Below are 22,716 nucleotides of genomic sequence, written 5' to 3'. Positions count from 1 at the left end.
TTGAGGACTCTGGCGACTATGGGCCGCGGGGGTGCCCCAGGCTTCGGTCTTGGGGCCAGCGACCTGTGGGCTCGTTCAATGAGGAACATTGGGGACAGGTGCTCCGCGCCCACAACGTCCTTAATCAGCTCCTCGACATACGTTTCCATCCGGCCAGTGTTGGTAGATTCCGGAACCCCCGCGATTCTCACATTATTGCGTCTTGAGCGCGCTTCCAAATCCTCCGTCTTGTGCCTCATCGCCTCCAGCAGTCTCTCAGCCTCCGTATACTTTTGGGTCGTGGCTTGGGAGACGTCCTCCAGTGCCCCAATTCGGGTCTCTGCCTCCGTTAGCCGCTCCCCGTGCGCATCCAGCTTCGCCGCCATGTTGTCGACTCGCAGTGTGATGGTATCAAGTTTACCATGTATGTCCTGTAAGCTCTGCTGGATGGCCCTCAGCGCCTCCGCCATGCCCTGTGACGTTGTGTCGTCAGCCCCCGTTGTGTCGTCTGGTGGCAGAGCGGCACCCTTATTCTGGCGCTTGGTTTCAAAGGGGAGCTTCGTTTGCGTCTTCTCCGGCTTCCCCATTTTGTCCGAGTGCGCCACTGGGCCCCCTGGGTCCCGCCGACAAAGGTCACCTATCAGCCCCCCCGCAGACGGAGTTCGGGGGTGTCGCAGCTGAACGGCAGGCGCACAGCTCTCCGCAGTAGCTCAGGTGTTCACCTCCTCATTCCAGCCGCTCGCCCCGCATGGGCCCCACTGCCGCCATTCAGCGCAATTGCGATCGCTATGTGACCCAGCTCTCTCCGTCCCGCCAGCAGGCTCACGCGTGTACCACCATCTGCTGGGCGCTATATGTAACGTTCATGGCCGCAGCGCACATGGATCTCGCCTCTGCCCGGGTTTTTCATGCCCATGAGGCCAGTCTGCAGCAGATGTCCTCCTTATTGGCAGGCGAGTCGCTCCTCGATCCTTCAACGGTGGCCCCAGCAGTCGCCTCGTCTCTCCACCCTCACAGCCCCCGCTGCAGCACAGCGCTATGTACCTCCATCCATGCGGCCGCACCGCAGTCGAGCCCTCACCTCCTCAGCGGTCGATCAGGCAGGCGGCCAGCATGTAGTCTTTCACGGGGCCGCAGCAACGCCCCACAGTCTGTGCCTGCGCCCCCAGGGCTCCCGAAACGCGTCAGGAGCGAACAGCCGATGGCCAGGCGGCGATCGCGTTCCCCACCGGCTGCAGTCTTTAATGGCAGGGCCGACGCCATCCAGATCGCGTCTTCGTAACGGTGGGCGCCGCCATCTTGGGAGCCGTTAGCCTCTCGCGCCAGGAATCACCGGAGTTCGTTATTTCAGGGAAAGCGGGGCTCTCGAGTGACTCTCTCATCCCCCTTTCGTGGAGGGCAGTCTCCGATCATTGCTGCGATGTGTTTCTGGCTGCGGCGCGTCCCCGGTCATGCTTTTTGCGCCATTAGTGTTCCCCGTCCGGCGGAGCTGTCTCAGGAGGCAGCCATTCCGCTGTGCGCCCTCTAGCGCCCCCCCCTGTAACTCTCATCCTTGCCCCCTTTTCTTGTTTTCACTCTTTTTTTTCTGAGTGAAACACACGAAATGGCGGCCGCCGCTTCCTGGTTTCGGCCGATTCGAATGTTTACTAAGATCTAACAGCCAATCAGAATCGCGCTCGCGCACGCCACCGTACGCGTACGGTAAGCTTACGGTAAGCGTACCGTAAGCTGGCTCAGATATATATATTGATTTAAATGCTATTTTCTCAGGACCTACTGAACAGATTTACACCAAACCTACAAAAGGCACTTCCTTGACCTAGGGACTACCTCTCTGCCAAATTTCTAGTAATTCTGTTCAGCCGTTCGGGCTGTAGCCCTGTCTAAAGGTCCTATGGAAAAATGCATGGGAAAAAACGCGTTTTGGGACCCCCCTTTTATCTCAGCCCCCGCTTGACGAATCCCCCCGAGACTTTCAGGGTAGGAGCGTAGCGTAGCGCCCCACCTATTTTGAGAAATTCGCGAGGATTCGTCAACCGGCGCCAAAGTTATTCCAAATAGAATGTTGCGGATTTCCTATGGAAAAGGGGTCCTAACTATAACTACCTACTGGCGACCGCCAGTAGGTAATATATATATATATTATTATGCATATATGGTTGAGTGTTGGTGAATAAATCAATTTAATTTACTGAATCCCTGTGTGCCGCATCATTGGCAGTAAAAATAAAAAAAAAAAATAAATAAAAAATATATATATATATATATATATATATATATATATATGCTTGAAAAAAGAGTTTCCCCTTGGGTGGAGGCACACATCAATAGTTGCTGGAATCCCACACTCGCGACCCCAGTGATTGTTTTTTATTATTTTTCACAGATGGACATTGTTGGCAGCACCTCATGTGAGGCTCAATTGTATGGAGGAACTACCAGTCCCATAATTCCAGTGACCTATTTCAGGATGAATAAAAAGCGATGAGGGAAAACGCTGGTGGTCCTTGCGTGCCGTCCATTTGTCTAAGACCGCCCATGAAGAAGGGAAACAGCCCGAAACGCGTCGGCGGCGAATTTGGAATGTGATCGCGAGTGTGGGATTCCAGAAACTATTGATGTGTGCCTCCACCCAAGGGGAAACTCTTTTTTCAAGCATATATATATATATATATATATATATATATTGCGCTCAGTGGGGAGTGACCAACAGGTAAGTCGCACTCAGACAAAGGATAGCTTCCCCAAACAGCCTTTAATATCAGTCAAACAGCAACACTTGCCAGCGAGTTATGAACATGAGACTGCAGTCCTGACGCGTTTCGAGAAGTCCTCTTTTTCAAAGGATGATGCAGTCAGAAAGGACATGGAATTTACCAGCTACGCTTTCCAGGGGCTCATGTGAGAGCCTTACATCTGCATTTAATTTTGAAAGTGCATCCATTTTGGGGAAAAGAAAGGACTACACCTCCCATAAAGCAACGCATTGACTCATTCAGAGCAGCCAATCAGGGGCATGCGATATCGTTTTAAAAGGGAAGGTGAGCCAACATGTGCTTTCTGACTGCATCATCCTTTGAAAAAGAGGACTTCTCGAAACGCGTCAGGACTGAAACCCCGAAACCGGTCCTAGGATGCTTGTTTCAAGTCCAGGGAGGACCTGGCTTGGCAGTTCGGGCTGGACTGTTCCCATGAGGCACAGGGTCAAGACTGATTTGCATATGGCTGGGTTCAAACTGGAACGGCATGGTGAGCAAAAAAACGATGGATTTAGGCCCAGATCTCTGTACTGGGGTGAATGTATGACATTGTTCTGCATTCTGTCCATCAATTGTTGTTTTTGCATTTGTCGCCCCGAGTGGGAAGGGTATGCCCAGACGTGGGTCCCTTGCTCTCCATGCCACTGGAATCAAGCTATCCTGGCTGAAGAGGGGTGAAACCCCGAAACCGGTCCTAGGATGCTTATTTCCAGTCCAGGGAGGACCTGGCTTGGCAGTTCGGGCTGGACTGTTCCCATGAGGCACAGGGTCAAGACTGATTTGCATATGGCTGGGTTCAAACTGGAACGGCATGGTGAACAAAAAAACGATGGATTTAGGCCCAGATCTCTGTACTGGGGTGACTGTATGACATTGTTCTGCATTCTGTCCATCAATTGTTGTTTTTGCGGGTGAAAATAAGTGGCAGTCCATTTCTGGAATTCCAAACTACCCACCCTATGATTAAGATGCCGGAGGCGTTGAAATGCGTTAGGAACACTAATCTACCAGGCTATATACGGCCAGTAGGTAGTTATAGTTAGGACCTACTTTCCATAGGAAACTCGTTTTTTGTTTTCCCAATAACTTTGGCGCCGGTTGACGAATCTTCGTGAAATTTTCAAAACTTATGGCCCGGTCTGCTCCTGTCTTGAAAGTTTCGGGGTGATTCAGCAACAGCGGGCCGAGTAAAAAGGGAGGTCCCAAAACGTGTTTTCTCCATGTTATTTCCCATAGGAAACTTTAGACACGACTACAGCCCGAACTGCTGAACGGAATTACACCAAATTTGGCAAAAAGGTAGCCCTGTGGTGCGTTTTAAGAGCGGGAATAAATTCCCCTTCAATCTTGAGGGCCCCTGGGGGCCAACTAGCCCACCAGGTATCTCTAGTAAGCGCCACAGGCCTGCTTTGCAGAGAGGTGGTCCAGGCCACGCCCCTTTTTACACCTCTCCACAACGCAGCTCTGTGGCGCTTACTGGAGGTACCTCATGGGCTAGTTGGACCCCAGGGACCCTCAGGATTCAAGGGGACTTTATCCCCCAACTTAAAACTCACCACGGGGCACTTTTGCACAGTGGTGAAAGGAGGGGGTGGGGCCTGAGGTGACATGTGTGCAAACACACCCTGTGGTGCGTTTTAAGTCGGGGATTTAATTCCCCTTCAATACTGAGGACCCCTGGGTGCCAACTAGCCCACCAGGTATCTCCAGTAAATGCCACAGGCCTGCATTGCAGAGAGGTGGTCCAGGCCACGGCCCTTTTTACACCTCTCTGCAACGCAGCTCTGTGGCACTTACTGGAGGTACCTCATGGGCTAGTTGGACCCCAGAGACCCTCAGGATTCAAGGGAACTTTATCCCCCAACTTAAAACACACCACAGGGCACGTTTACACAGTGGTGAAGGAAGAGGGAGGGGCCAGAGGTGACATGTGTGCAAACACGCCCTGTGGCGCATTTAAAGTTGGGGAATTCATTCCCTTTCAATAGTAACAGTATAAATACCAAACTTAAAATTCAACATGCCTAATTAAGGAATCATTGTGTCAAAACCACCACTTGATCTTAGCATAGGGTCACTGGATTAAATCATAGGATGTTAGTACCATAAACAAATGTATATATATACATGTCCACCATGTCTGTACTATCAATAACCCCCTAAGAAAAATATGCTACCTGTAAACAATAACTCAATAACTCGCTAGTGTGCAAAAAATTGCTGGAAAGTGCAAAGTGCTAATAGTGTGCAAATATGCTAAAATCTAAAAAGTGTTAAAAAACTACTCCAAATTCATATAGATATTGCAAGTCTAAAGGGAGGTGTCATCTAATCATATGTACGGATTGATGTAATCTAATTTTTTACTTAAATGTGTAGTCGCGAGGTGGATATTAGGACTAGTACAAATAAATAAATAAATAAATAAATAGATAAATATGCTAAACAAATTGAGTTAGTGGTATTCCTCTATCTATTACATGCATAAGTAAGTACCACGACTGTGTATGAAAAATTACAGAAAAGTGTAAAGGTCTTCCGTAGTGTTCAGCCCAAAGGGGGCCTTGCTGTCTAGTTCTATTATTAGGCGGGTCTCCAGCTGTCTCAACATCCATTCTCTATTGCCCCCCGTCATAACTTAGGGATGGCATCCATCACATAATAAGTTAAGCACTGGAGATCATTGTTGTGTACTGCCCTGAAGTGACGAGCCACCGGATAGGTGGCATCATTATTCACAATGGTTCTCAAATGCTGGAGAATGCTGGCATGCACTTGGAGCTTGGTGTTGCCCACATAGTTGAGGCCACACGTGCATGTAAGGACGTAGACCACGTACTCCGTGCAACAGGTATAATGCCCCCTTATTTGTATTTCTTTAGGACTGAATGGTGTTGTATAGTGGGTTTGGTTAATTCCAAATTTACAGGCTCTACAGGAAGTACACTTATAAAAGCCTTTTATAGGGTGCAGCCATGTGCCACTGGATATTATCTATGGGCTATTTTTAACCAATTGATTTCTCATGGACACCACACGTCTGAAAGTGATAGAAGGTTTAATAGGCAGGGAGGGCGCTAATACTGCATCCGTCTTTAATATGGGCCAGTTTTTATTAACAATTGTCCTTAACTGCCTGTGCTGTCTATTGAACGTAGTGATGAGACGGGGAGCCTTGTCTTCCTCCTCCCTACTGATGTGTTCTATCACAGGGGTCCTAGTCTTTACTCCCAATAGAGATTCTCTTGTTCTCAGTGCAGCCTTATCACTAGCTTCCTTAAGAATAGTGTCACTTTATCCTCAGGCCCTAAATCTAACCAATGCCTCTTGAGTACATTTGGTGAGTTCCTCCTTGGTGCTACAGATTATTTTCAATTTTAGGAGTTCCCCATAGGGGATACTCCTAATGAGGTGTCCGGGGTGTGAGCTAGTCGAATGTAGAGTGGCATTCCCCGCAATTGGTTTCCTGTATAGTGTGGAAGCAAGCTTGTCTCTTGATACATGAATAGTAGTGTCCAGGAATGCCACCTGTGTTTGACTTATGTGTGAAGCGAACCTAAGGTTGATGTTATTGTCATTCAAATCAGCTATGAATGATTCTGCACTGCCAAGGTCCCCCTTCCATACCAAAAACACATTGTCTATGTATCTTAACCAATGTACTACATGCTCCTCACATACCTTGGCCAAAGTATCTCTGAGAACCTGCTCCTCCCACCAGCCAATGTGTAGGCACGCGTCACTTGGGATACGCAGGCTCCCATAGCCACCCCACGTTTTTGACAGTATAGATTATTGTCAAACATGAAAAAGTTATTAAACAAGCACCATTTAATCATTTCCAGGAGCATCACATTATGATTATGTAAAGTCAGAGGCCTTGTATCCAGGTAGTGTTTTACAGCTGTTAATCCAGTTTGGTGATTAATGCTCGTATAGAGCGATTCGATGTCCATTGTAATGAGCAAAAGATTATCTTTCCATTTTATATGTTGGATCTTGTAAAGGAAATCACTTGTATCCCTTATGTATGAAGGGGGTGTCTGCACATGGATTTGTCAAAAATGGTCCACATACTGTGTAATCTGTTCGCTCATACCACCAATCGCTGAGATTATAGGTCTACCAGGAGTTGGATTCAACTCTTTATGAATCTTTGGAATTAGATACAGTGTTGGAATTATAGGGAAGTCATTAATTATACATTTAAACTCCTGATTAGAGATCAGTCCTTGTCTTTTCCAGCCCATAAGGTCTTTCTTGAGGGTTTCCTTTGTTTTTTTGTATTCTGCCAGGGTGGTTTTTGCATAGCATTCTGTGTTGGACAGTTGTTTGTAGGCCTCTTGGATGTATTGATTTCGGGGCCAGATCACAACATTTCCGCCTTTATCCGATTTATTGATAACTATATCCTTATTATTTTTTAATTTTCGAATAAGATCCTCATATTGTACATTGCGATGTTTGAGTCTTGCTTTGCTATGATTGATTTTGTATTATAGTTTTTTCATTTCATCAGTTACTCTCTCATGAAAAATATCAATAGCATCTTTCAGCATCATGGGGTAGAATGTAGATTTTGCTTTAAAAGGGCTGATCCCTGCACTGGGTTGAATCAATGCAAATGCTGCTAGTCTTTCCTGGGTTGACGCCTGACTATCAACCATTTGTTCTTGACAATTTTCAGTGTTCCACTCATGTAGGGTCAATAATGTAGTAGCATGAGAAGCTTTGAGGTTGGTGCTACATGTGTTGCTTGTCATTCCTTGATTAGCCTCAATCTCTGCTTGTTTGTTGCCATTTTTTATTGTGAAGAATTTTTTCAATTTAAATTTTCTGATATATTTGTAAATATCAACTTGAGTTCTTCCATAGTTAAAATTGCTCTCTGGGCAGTAAGACAGGCCAAGAGCCAATAGCTGGGATTCTGCTTTTGTTAAAACCATTGATGACAGATTGATTACGGTTTTATTGTTTTCACCTATCGCCTGCGCCCTTTTGGTCTCCTTGGTTTTCCTCTTCCTGTGCCTGCGCCTTTCTCTGCGCCACTGGTTTCTTCGTTGCCGGGCACTTTTGTTATGTTCCGATTTCATGGGCGTAGTGTCTGTAAGCAGTCTGTCGCTAAAAAATTGAGCTCTTCTGCTGGACTTAGTATATTTGCCTGATCAGGAATGCTCTGTACTCTCAGTATGCCATCATCTGATTCATTGTCACTTGTTAGTGATCCTGTTTCAGAGCCAGATCCTTCCGTGTTGACTCCACTTGCCATAACTTCCTTGCTTTGATGTGTTGCATTTTGGGTAATATTTCCTGATCTAACCTTTTTAGCGTTAGTGATCCTGTTTCAGAGCCAGATCCTTCCGTGTTGACTCCACTTGCCATAACTTCCTTGCTTTGATGTGTTGCATTTTGGGTAATATTTCCTGATCTAACCTTTTTAGCGTTATCATATTTACGGGAAAATGTAAATACTTGGCCAAGCTCATAATCCGCTTTATCTCGTGCGTATTTGTAGGCTTTTCGTGCCTTTATTTTATCCTCATATTTTCTCATTCTGCCATCAATGTCTTTTCTTGTTTTATTGTTGTAATCCATAAACCAAACAAGGCTAGGCACTAAGGAGGGGTGTAACTTTTATAATTGCTTTAGGACCTACACAGCTTCAAGGGAATAATGATATCTCTTCCGCTACTGGTATTGTATCCAGAGAGTTGTAGTCCTATTACCCTCAAATATCAAAAACAACAACAGCCCACCGTTAACCAACACCTTCACAGAGAAAAGTCAAAAGTACTTAAAGAAAAATGAAGGTGAAAAGTGAGTGGGCCCCTCACGTACGCAACACCAGGGAGGCTACCAGCCGGTTCTCGCTAGTATGCCCACGTTTTCTCATCATCGGTTGCCCGGAACCGAGGCGGGTTGATCTTTCTGACTGCCGCAGAACAATAGTGATAATAATATGGCGGTGGGTAAATCACCTTTTGATGGCAGGCAGATCGCCATCGTAATCAGCCCCTAAGTGTCTTCAAAGTAGTCCATGAGGGGTCTTTTTTTTGTTAATTACTTTGGTAGTATGGGGATTCTATTAGTATGTTATACAGGTTAGCTATTTCTGTGTAGCTATTTCTGTGACTGTATGCTAGGGTTATTGTTTTTTTAATTACAAAGGCAAACTCATTGTTTGTTGTGTATTCTACAAGTGCACATTTTTGGAGGTGCCTCCAAATGCTTTGATTAAAATAATGTCAGCCAGCCTCTTATGACTGTATGTGAGAAGATTTGGAGAATTGTTTGTATCATTGCCTGTTCAAAATCTGCAATTATTTTTGGGAGTAGCAGTAGTTGTTAGTTTGAATTTTTATCTCATTTTGTAGTTCATAATATGTTACACTTTGCATGTTAGGCAGTAGTGCGTAATTTAGGGGTATATTACTTTTCTGATATTCTCCATGTGTGGTATATATTTTCATGAATGGTGGGGGGCACAATTTCAAGGTGCCATCCGTCATCCACATTGCACGTTGGGTTAGTCTGAGTAAATTGTTTTGTGTTGCATATATGATTATTCTGCTGTCATTATTTCTATTGTAGTACAGGAGAAAGGGTTCTTCATTATGTGTAGTGGTTAGATGTTCTGGAATGTTTATATGTCTTGGTATCATCTAGGCGCATCAAGTGTTGTGGCTTTTCCAGAGTATGCTAGTAATCTTTTTAGATTGGGTATTGCTGGTAGTTGACCTGTAATGTGCTCAGGAACGTGAGGCAATATATCTTTTTTAATTGTTCCTCTGACTTTCTGAGGGCTACTGCTTGCTTCTCTGAATTCGTGGAGAACAAGCCTTACTTACCTTGGTTACATTTGGGAAGTGGCTGTATTCTCTAATATTAAGCACAACCTCCTTCCCTAAGTCACCTTCCAAATGTAATCTCCTTACATGCAATGCACTACCCAATTTAACCAACTTTGGCTCCTTGGTACATTAGAAAAACAGGACCTTTGATTGTGGCTGTGCGATTTGCAGTCCACGTGTTTCTATGACAAAGGTGATGGCTTTTGGAGTGTTAAGTGTCCACTTTTATCATTAGCATTGCTGTTTTTGTATATCTAAAGCTGCAAATCTTTGAGTCACTACTCACTATTGAGGTTTTCCCAGACCTTTCTCATTCACTAAGGAATCTTGACTTCTGAAATGCTTCTCGGAGTCTTTGCTCCAGGGCGAATGTTTATGGTACTTCATACTTTACTGTTATTCTGTGGCTTGGGGCTCACTGTTGTTTAAATCCTGTGTCTGAAGCAAAAAAAGCATTATGCTGCTTGGCAACAACTTGACACTAAAATAACGAGATGGAGGAAGGTCAAGGAAATGAGCTGTAGCTGTTTCGTGGTGAATACATGACACAGAGAAAGCACTTTCCCTTCTTCAGAATCGAGTTTGGTCTTACTAGGAAAATCGATCGTTAGGCTGATGAAGAGACTCCTCAGTCTTGATCTGAGCGATGGCTGAGTTCTAACACTGTTAGATCCAAATGGGAAAAGACTGTCACACTCCTATTTAATCCTGGTATTACAATCTTTGTAATGGTCGTTGGTGCAAATCGGTAAATCCTCCTGAGTCCGAGGATGAATAATGGGAATGATTTGCGCCACTCCCTGGGAGGGAGGGCGTCCCCGATTGCATTCCTTTGTTTTTTAATCAAATGTTCAACTCTTGTGAAATTTTTCACATCTATTTTATTCATTGTTACTTTTTTAGTCCATTATATCATTTTACTTTCTTCAGTAATGATCAGATGTGTTTTTTTCACACATTAATGTTTTATCATGTCCAATGCTTTTCTGGCCCTGCCCTTCATCGGGGGCTGTAGTCTTATACTGCACTTGATGCTCAAGACGGCGAGTCTTTTGGTTTGATTAATTGTTCTTGGATACAAAAAGTTGCTCGTAGGAATCTAATTTCATCGCGGAGAGTGACGTGTTGAGTCGGCTCCCCGTGCGGTTCTCAATGATAAAACATTAATGTGTGAAAAAAACACATCTCTTCATTACTGAATAAAATTGATTTGAAAAATTTCACAAGAGCTGAAGATTTTATTAAAAAACAAAGGTGAGCTATAACACTGTCAGCAACAAAGAGCCTAAAAGTAAATTGAGCTCTCTGTGTGGAATCCCTGGCTTACTCTAGGTAGTTTGGTACTACCACTAAGCCCTTCCTCCAAGAAATCTGCATGTGGTAGATGTACATCAACACTAAATCAACATTAAAGTGAACAAACCAACACTAAAATTAAGAAATAAATAAGTTAAAAATATCCAACCAATTTAGATTAAACAAATAAACTTTAATGATTAAACATGCACCAAAATGCCAAAACACTGAATATGGGAATAATGAGTTATGAAATTATGAAAACGTGTAGATGGAGCAAGTTTGCCATGTGATTTGCCCTTGTTTTCTGATTTGGGTCCTCATTATGGTGTGTATTATTTTTTTTGATGTATGTTTAATGGATTTTTATTCCCGAAATGAACATTTATGACTGACTGCGTGATGACCTAGAGGTCATTACGATGGTGGCGAGACCGCCATCGGGACCACCTTCACCGCCCACCACATTAGGATGCTGGGCGGTGTGATGGTCGAAACACCAACTGCCACGCTTTCAACGGGCTCCTTGAGCCTGCCAGTGCGGCGGAGGGCCTTGCAATCCCTGCATTGGTGGCGGTGCCTACCAGGCACTGCTGTAGGGATTACTATGTCTCTCCCCGCCAGCCTTTCCAAGGCAGTTCACCCGCCATGGAAAAGCTGGCGGAAAAGGATATTGGGGGCCCTTAGCGGGCCCCCTTTCCCTTTTCGCCCTAGGCTGTGGGCACTTGGGGGCACCTATGGTGCCCTCCTATATGTCCCCGCACCATGTGGCAGGACCCCTTTTTGTCTTGCGCTGTGTGCTGCAGCCAGCAGCACAAGCCTCAATACAGAAAATAGGCAATGCGCCCTCCTCGGTCGCGGTCGCATCGTAATTCATACTGTGGGACTGCCACCTTGTAGGCGGGCGGTCCCAAATAGGAAACAATGGCATACGGACTGAAGTCCGTCCACCATCATAATCGGGCCTCTAATGCCTATGAAGCTGGTAAAAGAAGTAAAGAACTCTATTTGAGTGATGAAATTTGTGGGAACATAGTGGATCGGTTTACTTTTACCCAGAGATTTTGGCTGCTATGTTTGAGTGTGAGTATTTGTAACTTTGTCGCAGGAAGTCTGACATACTTTATGTCACAGTGCTTTGCGTCCTAGAGGCTGTGTCCTTATAAGTTACCTCTCTCAGCTTTACACATCCTTTCACACTTGCTTTGTCCAAGGGACTATGGTGTGATTCCTGGTCAAGTTTCCACACTGAATAAAAGAGATCTTCCACATTTTATTATTCATGATTGGCAATGCAATCCACTTTTTTTGTAAGATAAAATAAAACCTTTTCTGTAATCTCTTATGTGTCGTTAACATTTGCAAAATCAATAAACAATTGTAAATTCTCGCGAATCTGCCACACCTTGACACCTGTGACATTTTCATTGTTTACAGACTGGTGGAGTGTACTTTACTGATTGCAATGCCTGGCGAAGATTACGAAAAACAAATAGCAAGGGCCTAATTAATATGCAGCTCTTGGAAAGCGAGTGCAACAAAATGTGGAAACTATGGGCGGTGGATCAAAGACTTTCAAAAGATTGGGAATTTCATTAGGTCCTTGAGGGCAAAAGTCAAAAAGAAGGAAATTATAGGTACATCATTTTTTGGGGAAACAGTAATAAAAGCATGATTCTGCCGGCTATGAAGTAATCTAATCTTGCGGGTTTTAAGTGAGCTGGCACTAACAGAGACGGGATCCATTAGTACACCGTGGCCAGGGGGGCCTTTCTAATATATAATTAATGACGGCACAGCCTTGTTTGGGCCTTTAAGGAACGATGACGAGCGAAAGATAGGAACGAGTCCTTGCACTTTATTTTAATTGTACATTTCCTGCAGACATGTCCACGAGGAAACGCTCTTGTCAGGTAAGTATTAGTTTTCTTGGGCCTATGCAGTCTAGCAGAGGACACTTCGTAAACAGAGTTTTAATCTTAGCACCTCTGTCAGACAGCGGTACATTTGTTCTCCAAATAAATGATATTTTATTTAAGAACCTAAATTGGTTTATTCAAAAATGTCCCCTCGAAAAAGAGTGTTGTTGACTGAGCCATCTGTCCTCATGTGTATTAGGGACTGGTAAACAATGTTGTCTATCCCATCTCTTCTTGTGTGTATTGCACGGGCTGCCAAACATTTTCCCTTTCTGTCAAAGAAGAGTCCGAAGTTATTGTGGGTCCATAATGAAAGGGTCTACAGTTGCAAGTTTTACCAAATTACAAAAGTGAATAGCTTTAAAGAGCGCAAGCTGCACTCCTTAAGTGTTTTCATTGGTAGTCTCCTAGGTATTGCGACCGGCTGGACACGTTCTAGTGTTGACAAATAATGCGTTTCCACCAGCCACTCCTAGAAGGCTGGCTTCCACACTCACCTCACGTTTATCCATCACAGGTGTCACAGGACATGTGACCCTGCCAATAAAAGGGGCCGGGCACACATGCCCTGGGCCACTTCCAGATACCAAGCTACTGTGTCAGTGTGGTCATTTGCATTGGATGGAGTCCTAGGGCCCGACCCTTTACATTGGTGACGAGTGGGTCAGCCCGCGAGTAGGCAGGCAGCTGCACTGCAGGTTGGAAAGGGAGAAGTACAGCCCGTGTTGAGGGAGCCCCTGCCAAAAAGAGGCGCGAAGTGGGCAAAGGAGATGAATTCTGCCTGTGCATGTTCCTGCACCAGCTGCTGAGGGTGAGCCTGTGGTGGCACACTGAGCATATCCTTGGAAACAAGGAGGAACAAACTGGCTGAGTGTCTGGCCTTTGCCGACCCTAGAGAGGTTGTAGCGGAGCAGGCAAAATGCAGGCAGGCGTGAGGTGAACCCGCAGGGAGAAGGAGATGCTGCGGAGCTCTGGCGGTTCCCTGGCGAAATAAGGGGTGGAGTGCCCCTGGCGAAATAAGGGGTGGAGTGTCAGGCTTGGTGTGAGAGCCCGTGTGCAGGTGAGAGTGTAATAGTCCTTCGGTGCTGTGTTCGGCAAGAGGGACACCCCCTGCGGGATGGTAGATGAGGTCGGCAAGTGGAAAGCCTGCAGTACGAGGGTGTACACTGTGGACCCATCAAGAGACAAGCGACGCTGAGCAACTGGCATGTGGTGACCCCCCAATGAAAGCTGAAAGGGGTAAGAAGCAAGTAGATCTGCCACAACAGTGTTGCATGCCCACATCCCCCTCTCCTGCACATGAAATAACCTCATGGACTCACCAGAGGGTGAAGAAGGCCATCCTCTGTTTGTGTTGCCTGCAGGGAGGAGGAGGCGGTCCTGCACCGCAGAAGCATTGAGGCCGGCAGGGTCAGGAGAACCTACTGCGGCAAGTATAGCATGACCACAATGCCAAGAAGGTGGCTAATGCTTTGCACTGAGGCCAGGGGAGGTTGTGGTGTGAGAATCAGGTTAGCAGCTAAGAGGGCCTAAAACCATAGAAAGAGAGGCTCAACATGCGAAGCATGTGTCTGCCCCGCGTTGGCCCCTGTGAGACCTGTGTGGAGGACAGAAGACAGTGGCATCACCACATATTCCTTGGCCGCCAGTGGAGAAAAAAAAACTATTCATTAAAACGAAAGGACCAGGGTGCACCGAGACAGACAGTAGCATAGGGACGGCTGCTATGATGAACAATTAATGAGTGAGGTGTAACGCTGATGCCTGCAGAATAAGGAGTGCTGCCGTGGCCCGACTGCAGTGTGGCACCGCCTAGTGGCCATGTCCCAATTTACGCATTTTCATCCCCCGCCGGGCCTGGAAAAGGTGAGAGGCTATCGCGGGGAGAAGTAGAAAAGAGGTGTCGGCAGCACTGTGGGATGGAAGCCGTTGCCTGGAAGCGGAGAGGCTGTTTCCAGCTCCCTCTTTCCTGCCTTTAGATAAGTGGTGCAGCCTCCAACAAGTAGTGTTTGCAGCGACACCTAATAGTGATATGTGACAGTGGCTGGTGAAATTAACCGAGAAAAGCCTCCCCTCTTTGAGGAGTGAAGGTTTCTTCAACACTGTCAGGAAAGTTGTGGAGAAACCAGAGTAGAGTCCTGCAACATTGTCAGGAAAGTTGCGTAGGAACCAGAAAGGATGGGAACAGTGCCACCTAGTGGCCACCGGTGGTTACTGCACCCGTCAGATGGCATGTGTTATACAGTGCAACAGCAACCAGCCTGAGGAAGGTGATAGTGTCTATTAGATGAAGGGGGTGAGACACAATGCATCTCAATGCAGAGAACCCCAAGAATCTCAAGGCTGCCAGCCAAGGAAGCTGCCAAGTGTCTACTGATATCAAGAACAGCTAAGCAACAATGATACCAGGCAGCAAGTTCACGAAGGACAGAAGAATGCGTGCCCCAGTTGCAAAAGGACGCCACCGCAAGAGGAGGAAACAGGAGAGCAAGGCACCAGTAGAAGACGCACCTAAAGTCAAGGACGGAGAGCACAAGGACAGAAGTGCGCTGAAGATCGCACCAGAGAAGCTGACTGCATAGGCAGGAGCCCGGGAGTGAGAGCACTGCGAGGAAGAGTGCCCATGTTGTCACATGGGTGACAGACCCTGTGAAACCTGCCTGAGTTACAGCAGAAGAGAGTGCCACGTTGGCGTAGCCTTGAAGCGCCTTGGGTGGGTCCTCAAGTGAAGAGGAGCCCTGTGAGAGGTCAATGATGACCCCCAATGACTGCCCTGTGCCAGTGCACCTGAGTCAGGATGGCAAGAGTAACCCGACCTGTAAACAACTACCCGCGAGCCCGAGCGAGTGATTTGAAGGTAGAACTCCTAGCAATTCCTCCATGGGCCTATAGTATGGCATTGGAGCAACACGGCACAGTTCACACAGTCCCGCAGAAGCCCAGTGAAGAGGGCCTCAGGGAACACCCGTGAAAGGGGAATCCTGGTATGAGAGGGGAATCCTGATGTGAGAAGGATGTCGGAAATTGCTCCACCGTCGGGCTGCTGGTAGCACTGCGGCATCTGAGGAAGACTCGTCAGCAGGAACCAGGATGTCATCAGTCTTAGGAGGCTTGCTGTCCATGGAGCCAGTGCGTCTTTGTAAATGTACCAGCCACAGACTTCACTATTGCTCCACATGCACCCTCACAGGAAGTACTGCATATAGATTTCCACGCAGTGAGTCCAGGTGGGACAGGACCCACAGTGCCCAGGTGAACTATGACCATTCAAACTGGTGAGCGAGAAATCTAGAGTTCATTAACACTGCCATTTGTGCCCAGAGCAGTCTGGTTAAAATGGCAGAGGTGTGCCGTGATGCCTGGTGCTCCCAGCTGCACCTGTCAACTCATCCTGTCCGGAAAGCAACCTCATAGACTCACTGGAGTTTTGTTGTGTTGTTTTGTTCTCTCCCACAGGTTGGACTCATTTGTCCCATTTTTAATAACGTTTGGAGGGGATGTAGTGACCAGCTGGCCATGTTGTAGTGTTTCCTAATAATCTTTTTCCATCAGCCACTCCTAGATGGCTAGCTTCCACACTCACCCCACACCCATCCATGCAGGTGTCACAGGACATGTGACACTGCCAATAAAATGTGCCTGGCACACGTGCCCTGGGCGAGTTCCAGATACTAAACTACTGTGTCAGTGTTGTCATATACATTGCATTTGGGCCTAGGGCCCGACCCTTTGGATAAAGGTTAATTTTCGATGCAAGCCTGTATTCAAGAAGCAATAATGTGCATTTATTTAACAACACAGAATTTGAGGTGTGTGGCAAAGATGGCACCGGTGTGGCTGTGTCTCTACAGAGCTCTGCCGCATGCCTGCTGCAAATAAAAGGTGTGGTGTCACCAGGGCAATGAGGCTGCTACTACAGCCCGGGGGTAATCCCTAGCGATGGCAGAGCATCATCTACAGCGACAGGAAACCGCTGCGAGGAACATCAGGATGTTTCCCGACCCCTGTGGGTGGGTGCCAAAAACTAGGTTGTTGACATCCCAGCGAACCAGTGCATAGCAGCCCCGGCACATCACTACACGCAGCTTCTAATGCCCAAGAGTCGCTCTGGAATGGCAGACGCCGTGCCGGTAATGCCTGAGGGGATGTGTCAATGAATGTCAGCCTAATGCTCATGCTGAGTCTTGAGTGCAGCCTGAGGGCCGGAGCTGGGCTCCACAAGTGATGGCCGGATTGAAGGCCAGATTGAGCCCGGCGTGAATATCCAGAGCCTCCCTTGTTCCGGCAAAGCTTAAATAGAAGTACTTCACGCAGGACAGCCTAAGGGACTTACCTTGCTCCCTGGGGGTGTGTGCGGGGGTGGGTTGCACGAGGCTCGGCCACGGGTCCCCAGATGTGACGGCGGAGCACTGGGGAATCAAAATGGCAGCCAGACTGTGACTCACCTTAGAGTGGCCCCAACGAATAACAGCACTCTGTTCCTGCCTTCCACAGGATGTCAGGGGGCAGCAGAAACAGAGCTGATAAGGCCGTGGGCTATGGGCTATGGTCTGTGGGAGAGCACAAACCTGTCTGGAGCCTGAGGAGTGGCTGTGAGGAGTGGCTGGGACCAGTGCGGAGGCCAGTGCTAGGCCTCACAGGTGTCGACAGAGCTGGAGGGCCAGGGAGGGCCCAATAAAAATTCCTAGCACCTCCCCCTGTGCCTGCATGGCTGAAAAGTGGCATCCTTGCTCCGAAAATTGTCTGGGGGACTGACCGAACCGCCTGGGGGATCTCATCACACTGGGCTGCGGGACCCCTAACTATGAGGCACCACTAATTGCGTACAACTAATGGAGGCCTAGACGATCCACAGCAGGGCCTACCAGCATATGTGCATATGCGCCTATGCGTGGAGTGTGCTTGCTTAAAGCTGGGGCTCTGTGGTGAGGGCCTGGTTGGAGAGACTGCAACCACTGTTTGATGCACTGCCCTGCAATCTAGGTGCCCTCAGGGACTAAAGGGTCTCCCAGAGTTACACAAGGGATGCTGTATCAGTGGTTGAGGTGTTTCACACCACATCCCCTACTGGATCCTGAGGCACAAGGATCCTTTGCCTCAATAGCAATTTTTCCATGGGGGGGACCACGAGAGGCATGTGATGCACCCGTGGCCATGAGCCCCCATCACTAGCAACCCCTGCCTCGCACAGTGTCCACGCATGATAATAAGAAGGACACGACCCTGAAGGAAATGCTGAGTAAGTCCCCCACGAAATGACTTGAGCAGCAGTCAGATGCTTCACTCACTTTATCCTTTCAGACAGCTGCGCCTGCAGCGGACACACCGGAGATGAAGGAGCCGGTGACTCGCACCTTTCTGGAGGCTTTATTTGGGAACCTACAAGATGACATTGCTGCCCTCAAGCATGCCATGACAGCGGTTGTTAAAAGCATCAAGAAGGAACTGGGTGAAATGGGGCAGCGTGTGAAGAAGAGCTCAACAACCATCGACTGAGACTGCTGGAATTAGGAGACAGAAATGAGAAACTACAATACCATCTGGAAGACCTCGAAAATCAGTCACAACTCTCTAATATTCACATCAAAGGGGTCAGACTCTGCGAAACTGGAGAACTACATAGTGCGACTGTTCCGCCAGGTGGCACCAGGATTGGGGGAGAAAGACATTGTGCTGAAGCATACACACAGAGCAGACCATTCTGCTAAGACCCCAGGTACACCACAAGACATCCTAATGTGCCTATACTCCTATAAACAGAAGGAAGTCACCATGGCGGCCGTAAGTGACTAGACTACCATTAACTTTGAAGGCACAAAGGTGTGGCTCTTTCAGGACTTGTCCCCTAGCACACTACAACGATGCAGGGCATCTGCCCAGCCACAGCGTTCTTGCAGGAGAAAGGGGTCTGATGCAAGTGGGAGCACCCCTTCCACCTCATTTTTGTATGGAATAATGAGACACTCGTCGTCTGCACCTTGGAGTAAGCACACTCCATCTAGACTTCGAGATCCCCCGGGACGAAGGCTCACATCCATCCAAGTCATGTAGCCCGCTTTGCTCCTCCTCTAAACTGCAGCGGCCACCACAGGCCATGAAAAATAACTGCCAAACCCACCGAATTAGAAAGCTGCAAAGAAAGTACAGCTTTGCTGTGTCATATGCAATGGAAAGAAAGCACTTCAGATCACGACAATGACTAGCAACCACCTCTGCAACCTGACTTATGCTTACCAAGTGCCAAACCCAAGGTGGGAAAGTTCAACGACTTGGACATAGCAACCCTGGATGATCTACAGCAGTCCAGCTGTCATCTGCATGCTATATGGTGTAGCTCTAATCTCCATCCTAACTGATCACAGTGATGCATGAGCACTGTAGACATGGACCCATATAACTTGGTTTACTAGGTTCCCCAGCGAAGGGACATTTCAATTTCATTGTTCTGTACTGTTTCACCACACCCCTTATGTAGGAAAATGCCCCTTTTCAACATGGTAACCCCCACTTTTTGCCTGGTATTTGATGTGATTTCGACTGGAAGTGCACTGGGTACCTGCTAATCAGACCTCTTTCCCACAAACTGCGCAACTGTACTCCAATTGGCAATACCTTTAGCACTCCCTGTAAGTAAATGATACCCCTGGTACCTAGGACAAAGAGGCTAAAGAGGGTCCTTAAGGGCTGCAGCACAAATTGTGCCACACTAAAGGACCCATCACCAAACACAAACAGACACACCACTGCAGGCTGCGTGTCTTGGTGCAGACAAAAGTGAAAACACAACATAGCACATATTCCTGTGAGCCATGTCCACAAACACTGCATGCAGTACAGGTAAGTCACTCTGACAGCAGGCCTTACAGGCCTAAGGCAGGGTGCATTATACTCCATGTGAGGACTTATCAGTACAAGCAGATATGCCCCTGTGCTGGTCAGCTCTATTACTGCCAATACAAGTGAACCATTATAAGTACATGCGCTGGACATTGGTGAAAATATGCTGGACACTGGGGAAAATGAGTTCCACAGCTACATGATAGTGTCACTGAAAATAGGGGTGTTTGGTATCAAACATCTCATATTAATAAGCACATGCTAATGCCAGTGTTGGATATCTTGATAAATGCACACAGATGGCACCTTAGAGGTGCCTCCTGAAAACCGATCCGCTACTGGTGTACTGACTGACTGGTTTTCACCAGCTTGCCACCATAGACAAGTTTCTGACCCTCAAGGGTGGGTGTTTTTCTCAGGTGGCCACAAATCAAACCTGCTTGGGCAGAGGGTGCTTACACCCCACCATCAGGATGACCTGCAGATTAGCATTCTAAGACAGGGGAGCTTTAAAGATCCCACTGCATTTGCTATGCAAATCTGGCTTCTCTCACAGGAGAGGAAGCCTACCCCCTTTGTCCAGAGCCCTTTGGCACCTGGACAGGCGGAATAATTGGCTTGTCAGATAGGTGTGTTCACCGTCAGGTGGGCTACCTAAGGTGGGCTACCTGAAGTGGAGGCAACTTTTCAGAGTTAGCCATTTTGGTGATGGCACACTTAGGAACTCTGGGACAGGGTTATGACCACTCCCTGCAGGAAGTGGTCATATAGGGGGCATAGTGACTCCAGGGGTAGGTAGCTCATTGGCTACTACCCTACACTCCCCTAATGCACCTACATTATTTATTTAGGGGTGTCCCTTGCACCAGAAGATCTGATCCTGATGACCTATGAAGAAGAAGAACACTGAAGAGCCACGAAAGCAGCAGACTGAAGAAGAGCAACTGACTTGCAACCAGCTCTGGCGGCCTGTCTGCTGTACCCCATCAAACCTGCCCCAAAGACATCTCATCCTGCAGCTGTCATGGCTCCAAAGCCTGAGAGGATGGCCTGCCTTCAATAAAGACTTAAGAACTCCTGTGGAGCAGCTAAACTGCCCCCCTGCATCATACAGGCACTTTGATAAAAACCAGGAAAACTCTGGAACCACGAAACCCGATGCAGCCAAGCACCACTACACCGAGCCTCCAAGCCAGGTCGAAGTGGGACAACGATGTTAGCATGGTCCCCAAGCCCTCAAGAGACAGTGCCCGCTTTGCGATCACCCCTCATAATCTCCCCGACATCGCCTGCAACCTTTGCTTGCAGGTTCGCTCAACTGCGAGTGCCACTGGACGAAGAAACCCAACACCTCAAAGACCCTCTGCACCCGGCCACCCTACCCCAAGGAGAAGAGGACTACTGGTTTCCCCATGTCCCCTAGCATCGCAAGACTTTAACTCTCCTGTTGGGTCAGCCTGACTGGCCAACCCAGTCAAAACCTGCAGCCTCTATTCATCCCCATGGACTGCCTAGTGCCGCTAAGGGGTGACCTGCTGATACTGCCTTGGACCTTGCTCAATACTCACCTTAACTCTTGGAGATCGGTCTCATAAGTCCGCGAGGAGTGAGAGAGTGTAAGCTGGGCTGGGACTATACAACCAACTCGATCCCTGCGCCGGGCTCTCCTCTGTGCTCCTGGTGGGGGCTCCATACCTGTGCCTCCCTGGATACTGCGCCTCACCCTAAGTGTAGCCACAGCTGGAGCTGCACACATGGGCAGGGGCATCAAGGTGAAATCGGGCCCAGGCCCCACAGCAGAGTATAAAGCTGTAACAGGTCCAAGCTGAAGGCTTCCAATACCTCTAGTTTGCCTGGGAACATGCTTGCGGAGGTGGGCGCACTGATCGCCACCTGAATCTATGCGACTGAGCTGCAGTATTGAGCGAACTGGCCCCAATCGGAGGACAAGTGCATGATAGCTGAGAGATGGGCGAGGAGTCCCACTGCTGTCTGGTGAACCCGGTGACGCAGGGTGAGCCGGTTGGTGCGATACTGATGCATTAGCACACCGTCCCTCTGGATGTGGTCCCAGCTGAGAGCCCCAAGGTCGTATTGGGCCTAGGCTTGACTACGAGGGGTGAGAGGGTTGGCTCAAAACTGCGCCGGTGCACACAGCTCGGCCCTTGCTATGGCCTTTCCCTTGTGCTCCTGGTGGGGGCTTCATACCCCTGAAGCTGCGTTTGTCCCTCAGAAGAGTTGCTGCTGGACCTGCGTGCATGGACGAGGACCTCAGGTTGGAATTGAGCCCAAGCACCCGCCACATATCACAGTGTAGAGCCACAGCTCAGCACATTGCCCTCATTCCTTTCTGTGGTGTCCCAGACCTGTGCGCTAGATCCTGATTGCGTGGGGTGAAGCAGTGTGTGACCGGGAGCCAGGTTGGTCCTGTGGGGCAATCTGTGTGACCGCAGTACTAGTGTACTACTTGTGGACCAGACGTGGAGACCCCAGGTATGTCCCCGGCTAGCCTTGGTCTTTCTGATGCCTGGCATATGTCAGTGGGCCATGTGTCATCTGCGTTCGGGTACCCAGCCTGCACTGGCATGGCCTCTATTGGCCCTGGGGCAACCATCTGAGGAATGATCAGGAGCAGGTCACTCAACTCTGATATGTCACTAGGTGCCAAGCGTGACACTGTCCTATAAGCTGTGGAGAACATCAGAGCAACCTTTGAGCAGATGTGCATTTTGCTCGAAAGCAGACTCGATAAAGTGACATCGGACTTCACTCTTCTACATGCAGACCATCACAAACTCGCAGACAAGGTGCACAATGCACACTGGCTGACCTCAACCGACAACCCGTGAAAAGAAAACTCTCATACAGTCTCTGGTGGATTGAGTGCACATCCTGGAAAGCAGAGTGGAAGACACGGAAGGGTGCTCTAGAAGAAGCAATATACAAGTGGTAGATCTTCCAACAGGGGTAGAGGGCTAAGATGCAGTGGCCTACGCTGAGAACTGGATCTGTGCCCTACTACCTAATGCCACACTCTCATCCTTCTTTTTGAAAGAACGTGCTCATTGAGTACCA

This window comes from Triturus cristatus, chromosome 6, assembly GCF_964204655.1.
Source record: "Triturus cristatus chromosome 6, aTriCri1.1, whole genome shotgun sequence".
NCBI classification, from domain to species: Eukaryota; Metazoa; Chordata; class Amphibia; order Caudata; family Salamandridae; genus Triturus; species Triturus cristatus.
This window is presented reverse-complemented; position numbering follows the sequence as displayed.